Source organism: Pyrus communis, chromosome 15 (assembly GCF_963583255.1).
Source record: "Pyrus communis chromosome 15, drPyrComm1.1, whole genome shotgun sequence".
Taxonomy (NCBI): Eukaryota; Viridiplantae; Streptophyta; class Magnoliopsida; order Rosales; family Rosaceae; genus Pyrus; species Pyrus communis.
In genome coordinates this window covers 12,967,028-12,978,985 of record NC_084817.1, presented here as the reverse complement: position 1 = coordinate 12,978,985, position 11,958 = coordinate 12,967,028, and positions in this window count along the sequence as shown.

Here is an 11,958-nt window from a genome sequence, read left to right as displayed (position 1 = left end):
TGACTTCAACTCGAACTCTTCGGTCTTACCTTGGGCAGGTGGGGGATATTGGATACACAAAGGTGTGGCATTATCCAATCCCGAAGCAGAAAGCTCCTTGAGTGTCCGGTTGTCCACGACCATGCCTTGTGGTTCTTCAAAAATCCTTGTCGTGGCCTCTCCTTCCTCTTCTAGGACTTGTTCTTCAAGGTCAGGTTCCGGGCTTGGTGGATTTGATTCGTGTTGCTTCCTCTTTCGTCTCAAAGTCCTCTCGAAATCGCTGTCAAAGTCCAAGATATGCTCACGAATCGGTTGAGAACTCCGAGTCATACACTAGTACCTAAAACAAGAAAAACAAAGCAAGGTCAGAAACTTTAACAAACTAAAATAAACAGAAAATAAACAATCCAAGGGATTAGCAAAGTTGCTAATCCCTGGCAACGGCGCCAAAAATTTGATGCGAAATATATAAGCACACAAATTAAAACCCTCTTTTGACAATTGTAGTATATGTATAAGTAGGGATCGTTCTAAACCGGGGATCAGGAGAGATTGCTAAATCACTTGGAAACTAACCACTAAAACACTAAACTAGACTCAAAGAATGCAAAACTAACCACTAAAACACTAAAACAAACCAAAAGACTCAAAACAGCAACAAAACACTCAAAACTGCCTTAAAAACATAATCTGGGCAGTTTTGAACACCTAACCTAATTTGGACGAATTTGGGTTATAACTTGAATCAAAACACTTAGAAACACAAACTAAGACACTTTCTAACTAAACTGAACACTAAAGTAAAAGGGGATTTAGTTTTTACAAAATTAAACAAAGAGCACAGATTGTAATTAAAACAGATTGTAAATACGAATTTGGTGAAAATATGGATGGAATGCTAGCTAGAAGGTTCTTCTCCACACATGTCACACTTGCATACAAGATGATTTTCAGTTGGTCTTTCGATGAATCATGAAACTCAACACCCCGGGTTAATTAGGTTCGCTTAAATTAACCTTCAAGTTCTCCTTAAGTTAATGAATTGGATGGGACAGCGCATACACAATTCAAAACATTCTCCAAAAGTCCTTTACGTGAAAAGCACAATAAAGATACAATCAAAGATCATTAAGCAACATGAAAACTATAAGTGTTGACGAGGCATTCGTTACTATGTTGAGCATGAAACTAGTGCCAAGAATTCATTTAACGCGATCGTTTATAAGCGACCTCCACTACTTGTGAATATAAGTTTGTAACTATTAGGTGAAACTCACTTATATTCTAGCATCATATTCATGCATGAAAACTAAGCGTGCACTCTCAATAAACATACACAAATAAGTTATCAATCAAGCAGTTAAACAAATTGAATCCACAACTCATGAAATTCCAATCGAAGGTAATCAAATTATATTGCAAGCATAAACATGGTTTTGAATCACCCCCTAGCTAACTAGGGATTTAGCCTCTCATGTTCACAGAAAGAGAAACACAATTGAAATTAAACATAGAGAGAAAAAGATTGATTACATCTAAAACGCCCAATGATTCCACTTGAATTTCTGCACGTTTAAGCTCCTCTCTCTTCTTCTCCTTGCTGCGGCAGTGAGTTCTTAGGATGATTTGGGATGTTATTTTGGTTTAGGGAGGGATTTAGGGTGGTAAAGGGTTGCGGCAAGGGGTGTGGGTGGTGTAGGGAGGTTTGAATGGTGGCTGGAATGGATGGGAGGCTACGGCAAAGAGGTTTTAGGGTTGATGGTGGCTGCGGATTGAAGGAAGAAGAGGGATGGTGGCTGCGGCAGAGAGGGTTTTGTGGTTGAATGATGAAAGAATGAATAATAGAATACCTAGGGTGCGGCTAAGTGCAATAATATATAGGGTTTCAGAAAATAAAACCCTAGCTTATTTTGGTTAATTAAAATTAAGTCAAAGGCTTCTAGAATTAGGAAATTAAATCAGAAATTAAAAGGGAATTGGCTGCAAGGTGCGGCTAGGGTTTAATTTAGAAAGGGCAATGTGTTTAAGTGCATAAAATAGGACCTAAATACCCCCCCTTGCACGGCAAGGGAATGAGAGAAAAGGAGAGGTGCGGCAAAGGTGTGTAAGTGGTCTAGGGCCTTTGTTTTGTGTCCTAAAGTGCATACAAAGCCTTCAAAGTGGCTGGAAAATACGGACGTTTAAGATTAGGAAAGGTTACCAAAATGGGAAACCTAGGGTTAACTTTCCTACTTCAAGTAGGAATGCTTGTTGGAGTAAGAATCCTTGTTGTTCTAGGAATCCTCATGTGAGTAGGAATCCATCTTCGATTAGGAATTCATATTTCTTCAAGTCTTTGACTCATTCATTCCTCTTTTGCTCCAAAAGACTCCAATTTGCATCTTCTTGCACACTTTGGCTTTATACTCTGAAAACACACAAAAGTGACTTTAAACACTAAAACAACTAAATAAACACAACATAAATGCACGAGAACAAGCCAATTAAGTCGCATAAATATGCTCCTATCAGAATAATTCAAAGGTCGAGGAAATCCTGGTGCAACCAGGATTCCCGGTCAATAAAGAATAAAGCCTCGGAAGAGGGGAAAGTTAGAAATCCTAATGGGAGTGGGTTTGTTCGAAGTAAAGTTGGAACGGGACAAGGACTCCCAATCCAGATAAGGGTGCAATTCGCCTTCAAGGAACGGGTGCTATAAATACAAGAAATCATGCAACAAAAAAGGACCTTCAATTCAGCATACAATTGCCCTGCGCAAAACCTCTCAAATACCTTGAGATTTTTTCCTTTTCTTTTTCTGCCAACACACCTTCAGTTTGGATAAACAGCACTGTGGAGGCACCTGGCGAGCACCTTCAGTTTGGATAACAGCACTGTTGCCGCAGGATCAGCAGACCGAGAAGCACCTTCAGTTTGGATAAACAGCACTGCGTCGAGGTCGACCGGTTACCTATCTAAGTCTCGGCCGAGAAGGGTTTTCGAACCCTTGTTGGTAGAGGTCACCTTGCTAGCCTTCTCGGCGTAGTCAGGTGTTACGAATTGCGTTATTCGGCGTACTGGACGCCGAATGATTTTATGATTGGATACTCACAAGTGAGTTTCAGAGTTCGGCATTCCGACAGCCGAACTACATTCACCATCAAGACTCACATTACATTTGAGTACCTGTGTCCATATAGTTTGGTCTCGATTTGACGTGCTTATACTCTTACGAATATAATCACAGTGACCGAATCGGGCTCCGACGATTTGTGAACTTCGCAGAATTAGTAGCCTTGTCTTCAGGCTATAGAACCCAGAGACCGAGAGTGTTCCTTCCTCGGTCGCAATCGCAAGATAGAGAAGTCAACAACGCGCTCAACGCGACATCAACGAATTTTACTCCTTGGCCAAGCTCGGCCGACGAGTTGGCACACCCCGCATTCAACCGAAGGACGTAGTTAGCTTATTAGTTACTCGGCCTGCGCGCCACGTAGGTTTTGTAATTTTTAGAGTCAACAGTTATGCTAATCAATTCCATGCTTTGAATGAAACGGGTATGAGTTCTAGTATTTGGATCTATAGTGATGAAACGCATTCTAAGTAGCAACCAAGCAAAGAATAATCAGATCATGCAATGACTTTAGAAAACAAGAATGCACAGATTAATAACTCTCCAAATAAACGTTTAGGCTCAAGTCTGTCAGGGATGTAGCGTTTGTTTGAGTTCCTTCCTTCAAGCATGTTACAAAAACTGATTTTATCCTTTGTGATTACATGTGAATTTGTAAACTCTAACTACAACCAAGCATAAACCAAAGAGCAAATCAAACTTCCATCCATGTTTGTAACTCTCTTTAATAGTCATGCATTAAAAACCAAATCCTCATCATTGTGTTGGAAGGTACCTTAAGACGCAAACAAACACACAAAAACAACTCTTTTTGGCTTTTTCAAAACACTTTTTTCCATTTTTTTTTCAAATTTTCGGAGTTTTACTTCAAAACACACCAAAACAGCTCAAAATGCATTAAAAACACTTAAAAACAGTGAGAAACAACATTGGAAGTGATAGGTGATAGGATCCTGCGAATTTTGCATAAAAACACTTGTTTACCCCCCCCCCCCCCCCCAACACTTAAATCAAACATTGTCCTCAATGTTTGACACAAAGACTCACACAAAGCAAACAAATAACAAACAACTAAGCATGATAAAATAAAACAGCAAGGAGAAGGGTTTAGAAACGCAAATCTGGGTTTGGAGTGGAAGTTCCATCTTCTCCTTGTTGAATGCATGGGTTGCCTCCCACGAAGCGCTTGCTTTAACGTCTTCCAACCGGACGACTATGCCATGTTAAGCTTCACTAGTACCCACGGCATGGAGGGGTACATCATGCACAACATGCTCCTCGAAATTCTCATAGTAGGGCTTTAACCGATGGCCATTCACTTTGAACTCTTGTCCTGTTTTCAAGTTTTAAACTTGAACTGCACCATAAAGAAAGACATTAGTAATAACAAATGGGCCAACCCACTTAGAACGCAACTTACCAGGAAACAAGCGAAGGCGGGAATTAAAGAGTAGCACTTTCTGCCCAATGGAGAATGATTTGCCTCGAATCATCTTATCATGGAAAGCCTTTGTCTTCTCCTTGTAAATTCGAGCGTTTTCATACGCCTCATTCCTAATCTCTTCAAGTTCATTCAATTGGAGCTTCCTATGAATTCCAGCAGCATTAGTGTCCATGTTGAATGTTTTGACGGCCCAATGTGCCTTGTGCTCTAATTCTATGGGAAGATGGCATGGTTTGCCATAGATGAGCCGAAATGGGGACATGCGCAAAGGTGTCTTATATGCCGTGCGATATGCCCACAATGCATCCTCCAAACATACGCTTCAATCCTTCCTTGTTGGGCCAACGGTCTTCTCTAGAATTTGCTTGATCTCCCTATTTGAAACCTCGACTTGCCCATTGGGTTGAGGATGATAAGGTGTTGAAACCTTATGCGTGACATTGTACTTCTTGAGCAAAGCCTCAATGCTTCGATTGCAAAAGTGAGACCCTCCATCACTTATGATTACTCATGGCATTCCAAACCTTGCAAATAGGTTAGTTCTAATGAAATCTGCAACCACTCGTAAATCATTAGTTCGGGTGACTTTTGCTTCCACCCATTTCGACACATAATCCACAGCAAGTAAGATATAAAGGAAACCATGTAAGGAAGGAAAATGACCCATAAAATCAATGCCCCACACATCAAAAATTTCAACAGGAAGTATAACATTTTGCGGTATTTGATCCCTTGCACTTATGTTACCCATTCTTTGGCAACGATCACAAGACATACAAAAGGTTCTAGTATCCTTAAATAAAGTTGGCCAGTAAAATCCACATTCTAAAACCTTAAGGGCTGTGTTAAAATAGAATTGAATTCCATGTCATGCACACATTTACGTATAATCTGATCTGAGCAATATTTCCACAAGTATGGATCATCCCAAACATAAAACCTAGCATCTTTTTTCAATTTATCACGTTGGTTTCTGTTTAGAGTATTTGGAACTTGTTTAGCCACCAAATAATTCACCAATCCGCATACCAAGGCTCACTTACCTTAATGGATAGGAATTGCTCGTTAGGGAATGTTTCTGAAATAGGTAAAGGCTCCTCCTCATGTACCATACGGCTTAGGTGGCCAGCCACCACATTTTCACTCCCTTTTTTGTCTTTAATTTCGATGTCAAACTCTTGAAGAAGCAGCATCCATCGAATTAGCCTTGGTTTAGCTTCTTTCTTGGTGAACAAATACTTTAAAGCTCCATGATCAGTGAAAATAATAACCTTAGTACCAAGTAAATATGACCGAAATTTATCTAAAGCAAAGACAATGGCAAGAAGTTCTTTTTCAGTGGTCGAATAGTTTAATTGCGCATCATTCAATGTCCGGGATGAGTAGTAGATAACATGCGGCTTCTTGTCCTTTCTTTGGCCTAAAACAACCCCTAACGCATAGTCGGATGCATCACACATGAGCTCAAACGGAAGGCTCCAATCCGGTGGAACAATGATGGGTGTCGTGGTTAGCAAGTCCTTGAGGTGTTGGAAAGCTATCGTGCACTCCTTGTTGAAATCAAAAGTTGCATCTTTTTGTAGGAGACGGCATAGAGGTTGGGAGACCTTCGAGAAATCCTTAATGAACCTTCGATAAAAACCTACATGTCCAAGGAAAGAACGAACCTCTCTAACGGAAGTAGGAGAGGGTAAGTGGTGCACAAGATCTATCTTTGATTTATCAACCTCAATACCTTTTTCAGATATAGTATGACCTAAAACTATGCCTTGTTTAACCATGAAATGACATTTTTCCCAATTTAGAACAAGGTTAGTTTCAATGCATTGCTTTAAAATCAAACTAAGATTATTCAAACAACCATCAAATGAATCACCAAAAACGTTGAAATCATCCATAAAAACCTCAATAATTTTCTCAACATAATCCGAAAATATGCTCATCATGCATCTTTGAAATGTGGCAGGTGCATTGCATAAACCAAATGGCATGCGACGATAAGCAAATGTACCAAAGGGGCATGTAAAAGTGGTTTTCTCTTGATCTTCCAGAGCTATCACAATTTGATTATAACCTGAATATCCATCAAGAAAATAATAAAAAGCATAACCCACTAACCTTTGAAGCATTTGATCAATGAATGGCAACGGAAAATGATCCTTCCTTGTAGTGGCATTGAGCTTTCTATAATCAATACAAACCCTCCAACCTGTTTGGATTCGAGTAGGAACAAGCTCATTTTTGGCATTTGTCACCACAGTTACTCCGGATTTCTTTGGAACACATTGAACCGGAGACACCCAACGACTATCCGAAATTGGATAAATCACTTCACAATCCAAAAGCTTGATTATCTTCTTCTTCACAACTTCCATCATTGGAGGGTTGAGTCGGTGTTGAGCCTCTCGAGATGCTTTAGACCCCTCCTCCAAAAGTATATGATGCATGCACGTGGTAGGGCTTATTCCCTTGATGTCGGCCCAAGGTCCAACCAATTGCTGTTTTGTACTCCTTTAACACCCTCACTAACTTACCTTCTTCTTGTGCCGTGAGTGAGGAGGAGATAATGACGGGCAAGGTCTCTTAGTTTCCCAAGAAAACATACTTCAAATGGCTTGGCAATGGTTTAAGTTCAAGGGAAGGTGGCTGCACAACTGAAGGAATGGGCTTATTAGTCGAAATTGGAATTGAAATTGGGTTCAAAGACTTACCAGATTGTAGTGGCAATGACTTAAGGACAGCCACTATCTCACTCATATGTACATTAGGGGGCACGGCATGGTGTTCTCCATGCATGTTGTGGGTTGCCAATGGGGCTGGTTCTTTGTTTTTAAATTCCATTCCTCTTGTAATGACTAATTCAAGTGCATCTTCGTTCAATTGTTCAAAGTGGTCCTGTGCCAACGAATCAATTACATCAATAGAAAAACATGAATGATCCTCACTAGGGTACTTGATAGATTCAGAAAGATTGAAATTAATAACTTCCCCATCAAATTCCATTGTCAACGTCCCATTAAACACATCAATCGTAGTGCGGGCAGTTTTCATGAATGGGCGTCTAAGGAGGATTGGCAACGAAGGGGAATGGTTTGATTCTTCCATTTCAAGCACGTAGAAATCCGTCGGAAAGATTAAATGATTGACCTGCACTAAAACATCTTCCAAAACACCTTTTGGATAGGCATTAGATCTATCGGCCAATTGAATAATCACACCATCATTTTTTAACTCACCTAGGTTCATAGATGCATAAATTGAGTAAGGCATGACAATAATGGATGCACCTAAGTCTAGCATGGCATGTTCAAAATGATTATTGCCAATAACACAAGGAATCGTAAAACTACCCGGATCTTTGCATTTAGGGGGCAATTTACGTTGCAAGATGGCTGAGACATTTTCACTTACCTTGACAACCTCTTTGTTCAAAATTCTCTTCCTAGTAGTGCAAAGTTCTTTTAAAAACTTAGCATACCTTGGAACTTGCTTAATTGCATCCAATAGTGGTATATTGACTTGTACTTTTCTAAATGTCTCCAAAATGTCCTTTTCAGCCTCCTTCTTCTTCGTTTGCATGAATCTATGAGGGAAAGGTACATTTGGAGGAATGGCATTAGAATTAATCGAATTTGGAACCTCCTTACTCTTAGAAGCCGAATGGGGATGTTTGGGTGGCTGCAGCATGGGTAGTGCAACCCTTGCTGTGGCTTGCTCTTGTTCCTCCTCCTCGAATTGCAACTTTTCATCCTCAGTTGGGGTTGATTTAGATGGTTGTGAGGCCATTCCAACTTGATTTCCACTTTGCAACATGATTGCTTTGGCAGATTCGAATCCTCATTTTGGGTTGACAATGGTTGAACTAGGCAACTTGCCTTGTTCTCTGAATTGGCCCATGAACTTCGCAATCTGCCCTACTTGCTTCTCTAATTCATCAACCTTTTTGTCCCTATTTTGCATTCCCTACGCCATGAAGTTAGTAATTGAAAATTTTGATTGTTATCTATGAACGAACCTAATTTGGGTTGGGTAGGTTGTGTTTGGGGTTGTGTGGGTGCATACTGCCTTTCATAGAATCCCGGAGGTTGCTGCCTAAATGCACCGTGTTGGGGTTGTTGGGGCTCCCTCCATTTGAAATTTGGATGATCTTTCCAATTAGGATTATATGTGTTAGAGAAAGGATCACTCCTTGGTTGGTTTTGGCTTCCATAACCCACGGCATTGGCAGATTCTCAACCTCCGTTCTCGATCAATTGAGGGAACTTATCCGTGAGATGTCCATCCATTGAGCACACACCACAAATAGCCACACTTTGTACCTTTGGTATTTCAACCACCTGCGAAAGAAGAGAAGTAAGATTAGCCATTTGATTTTGAAGTTCGGAAATAGCACTTTGATGCGAGATTTATACGCACACAAATTAAACCCTCTTTTTGTCAATTGTAGTATAAGTATATAAGTAGGGATCGTTCTGGACTGGGGATTAGGAGGGATTGTTAATCACTTGGATTTGACTCAAAAACGTAAAAACACAATATAAAACACTATACTAGACTCAAAGAATGCAAAACTAAACTTTAAAACACTAAGACAAACCAAAAGACTCAAACATCACCCAAAACACTCAAAACTGCCTTAAAAACACTTTCTGGGCAGTTTTGAGCACTTTGGTGAATTTGGACGAAATTATGTAATAAATTGAATCAAAACACTTAGAAACATAAACTAAGACACTTTCTAACTAAAATGGACAATAAAGTAAAGGGGGATTGAGTTTTGACGAAATTAAACTAAATGAACAAATTGTAATTAAAGCAGAATGTAAATATGAATATGATGAAAGTATGGATGAATGCTAGCTAAGGGGTTCATCTCCACACATGTTACACTTGCATAATAAAATGATTTCCAATTGCATTTCAATAAACCATGAATTCTCAATGCTCCAAGTTAATTAGGTCCGCTTAAATTAACTTTCAGATTTCCCTAGATTCGTTGGATTGAATGGAATACGCATTACAACCAAATTATTCCTAATCAAAGTCCCTAACTATGGAATACGCATGATAGAGACATTCAACAAAGATCATTAAGTTCAACGGAAATCATAAACATCGACTAGGCATTCATAACTATGGAATACGCATGAAACTTATGCCAAGAATTCGTTTAACGCGATTGTTTATAAGCAACCTCCACTACTTGTGAATATAAGTTCATAACTATTAGGTGAAACTCACTTATATTCTAGCGTCATATTCATGCATGAAAATTAAGCGTGCACTCTCAATAAACATACATAAATAAGTTATCAATCAAACGGTTAAACAAATTGAATCCACAACTTATGAAACGTAATTAGAAGTAATCAAATCAAAATGCAAGCATAAACATATATTTCGAATCCCCCCCTAGCCAAGGGGGGTTTAGTTCCTCATACGTACAAAACAAAGAGAATTGAAATTAAACATTGAATTTAAAGGAAAAGAAACACCTAAACATTCCAACAACTCAAACTTGAATTGTATGAACGTTTAGGCCCGCTTCTCTTCCTCTTTGTTGTACCACAAGGTCTAAGGTGAGTTTTGGGATTATGGATGATGTAGAATGGAGTGGGGTGGTAGGATAGTGAATGGTGAATGGCTGAATTTCTGGTGGTGTTTGGATTAGTAGGGAACTCACGGCACAAGTTGGTGTGTATGGATGATTTTCTGAAAATGGAAGAGTGAATGAATGTTGTGTGAAGTGTGTATGGTTTTTATAGGGAGATGAATGGATGGGAGAGGGAACATGACAGCTAGGTTAAGTGAATGCATGTGCAAAACAGCTAGGAAAGTGAATGCATGTGCAAAACTGAATTAAAGAGTGGGAAGTGCATGTGCACGGCAAAGAGGGTGGAGATATGAGCTGGAATATGTGGTGGATGTTTAAGATTGCATGTGGGTGAATGTGTGGCTGCATGGGTGAATGATTAAAGGGTGCATGTGGGTTGGAAATGCATGTGAATTGCTGATTGTTAGAAGGGAAATGCACCGCAAAGGGTGAGGATTGTGGTGCAATGATGAAAGGTTGTGTATGTGAGTGATTAGGGTGAATGTGCATGTGCTTTGACAGCTAGGTTGAATTAATTAAAGGGATTGCATGTGGCTTGGCTGGAATGAATGGAATGCAATCTGAAATGGGATGGGAGTGCACGCCACAAAGGGAAATGGCTGGGATTGTGGTGCAATGATGGAGGAATAAGTGCATGTGGGTTGGAAATGCATGTGGAATAGGTTGGAAGGTGAGGGGATGCACGGCAATGATGGGTATTTTCTGCAATAGTTGCAATGATGAAATGGATGGGAGTGCATGTGGATTGGGTGCATGTGGAGTGGCTTGTGCAGCTGATGCGAGAATTACTTGACACTCAAATTAAACCCTCGTTTGACAATTGTAGTAGAATGGATAAGTGAGGGATCGTTCTAGACCGGGGATTAGGAGGGCTTGCTAAAACCTTCTAAATTGACTTAAAAACATAAAAACTAAATTAAAATACTCTTAACAAGACTATTATGACTCAGAATGGCTTTGAAAAACTTAAATTGTCTAAAACAATCAAATTGACTCAAATAGAAGCTAGAACTTGATTTAGACGAATTTGCAATTGTTTATGACTCCAAAAGCTTAAAGATACAAAAATAAAACAAATACGAATGATTAAGACTTAACAAAATAAGGGGGGGGGAATTGTGGTTGGACGATATTAAATTAAAAAGACAGAATATAATTAAAGGCAAAATGTAAATATGAATGTGATAAAAATATGGATGATGGAATAGCCAAGGGGTTCTTCTCCACACATGTTACACTTGCAAACAAAATTGATTCTCAGTTGGTCTTTCGATAAGTTGTGAAACTCAATGCTCCAAGTTAATTAGATCCGCTTAGATTAACTTTCAGATTTCCCTAAATTCGTTGGATTGAATGGAATACGCATTACAACCAAATTATTCTTAATCAAAGTCCCTAACTATGGAATACGCATGATAGAGACATTCAACAAAGATCATTAAGTTCAACGGAAATCATAAACATCGACGAGGCATTCGTTACTATAGAATACGCATGAAACTTATGCCAAGAATTCGTTTAACGCGATTGTTTATAAGCAACCTCCACTACTTGTGAATGTAAGTTCATAGCGATTAGGTGAAATTCACTTATATTCTAGCGTCATATTTATGCATGAAAATTAAGCTTGCAATCTCAATGAACATACATAAATAAGTTATCAATCAAACAGTTAAACGAATTGAATCCACAACTTATGAAATTCCAACCAAACGTAATCAATTCAAATTGCAAATATAAACATAGTTTCGAATCACCCCCTAGCTAAAGGGGGTTTAGTTCCTCATAACTTTGAAATCAAAGAAACAC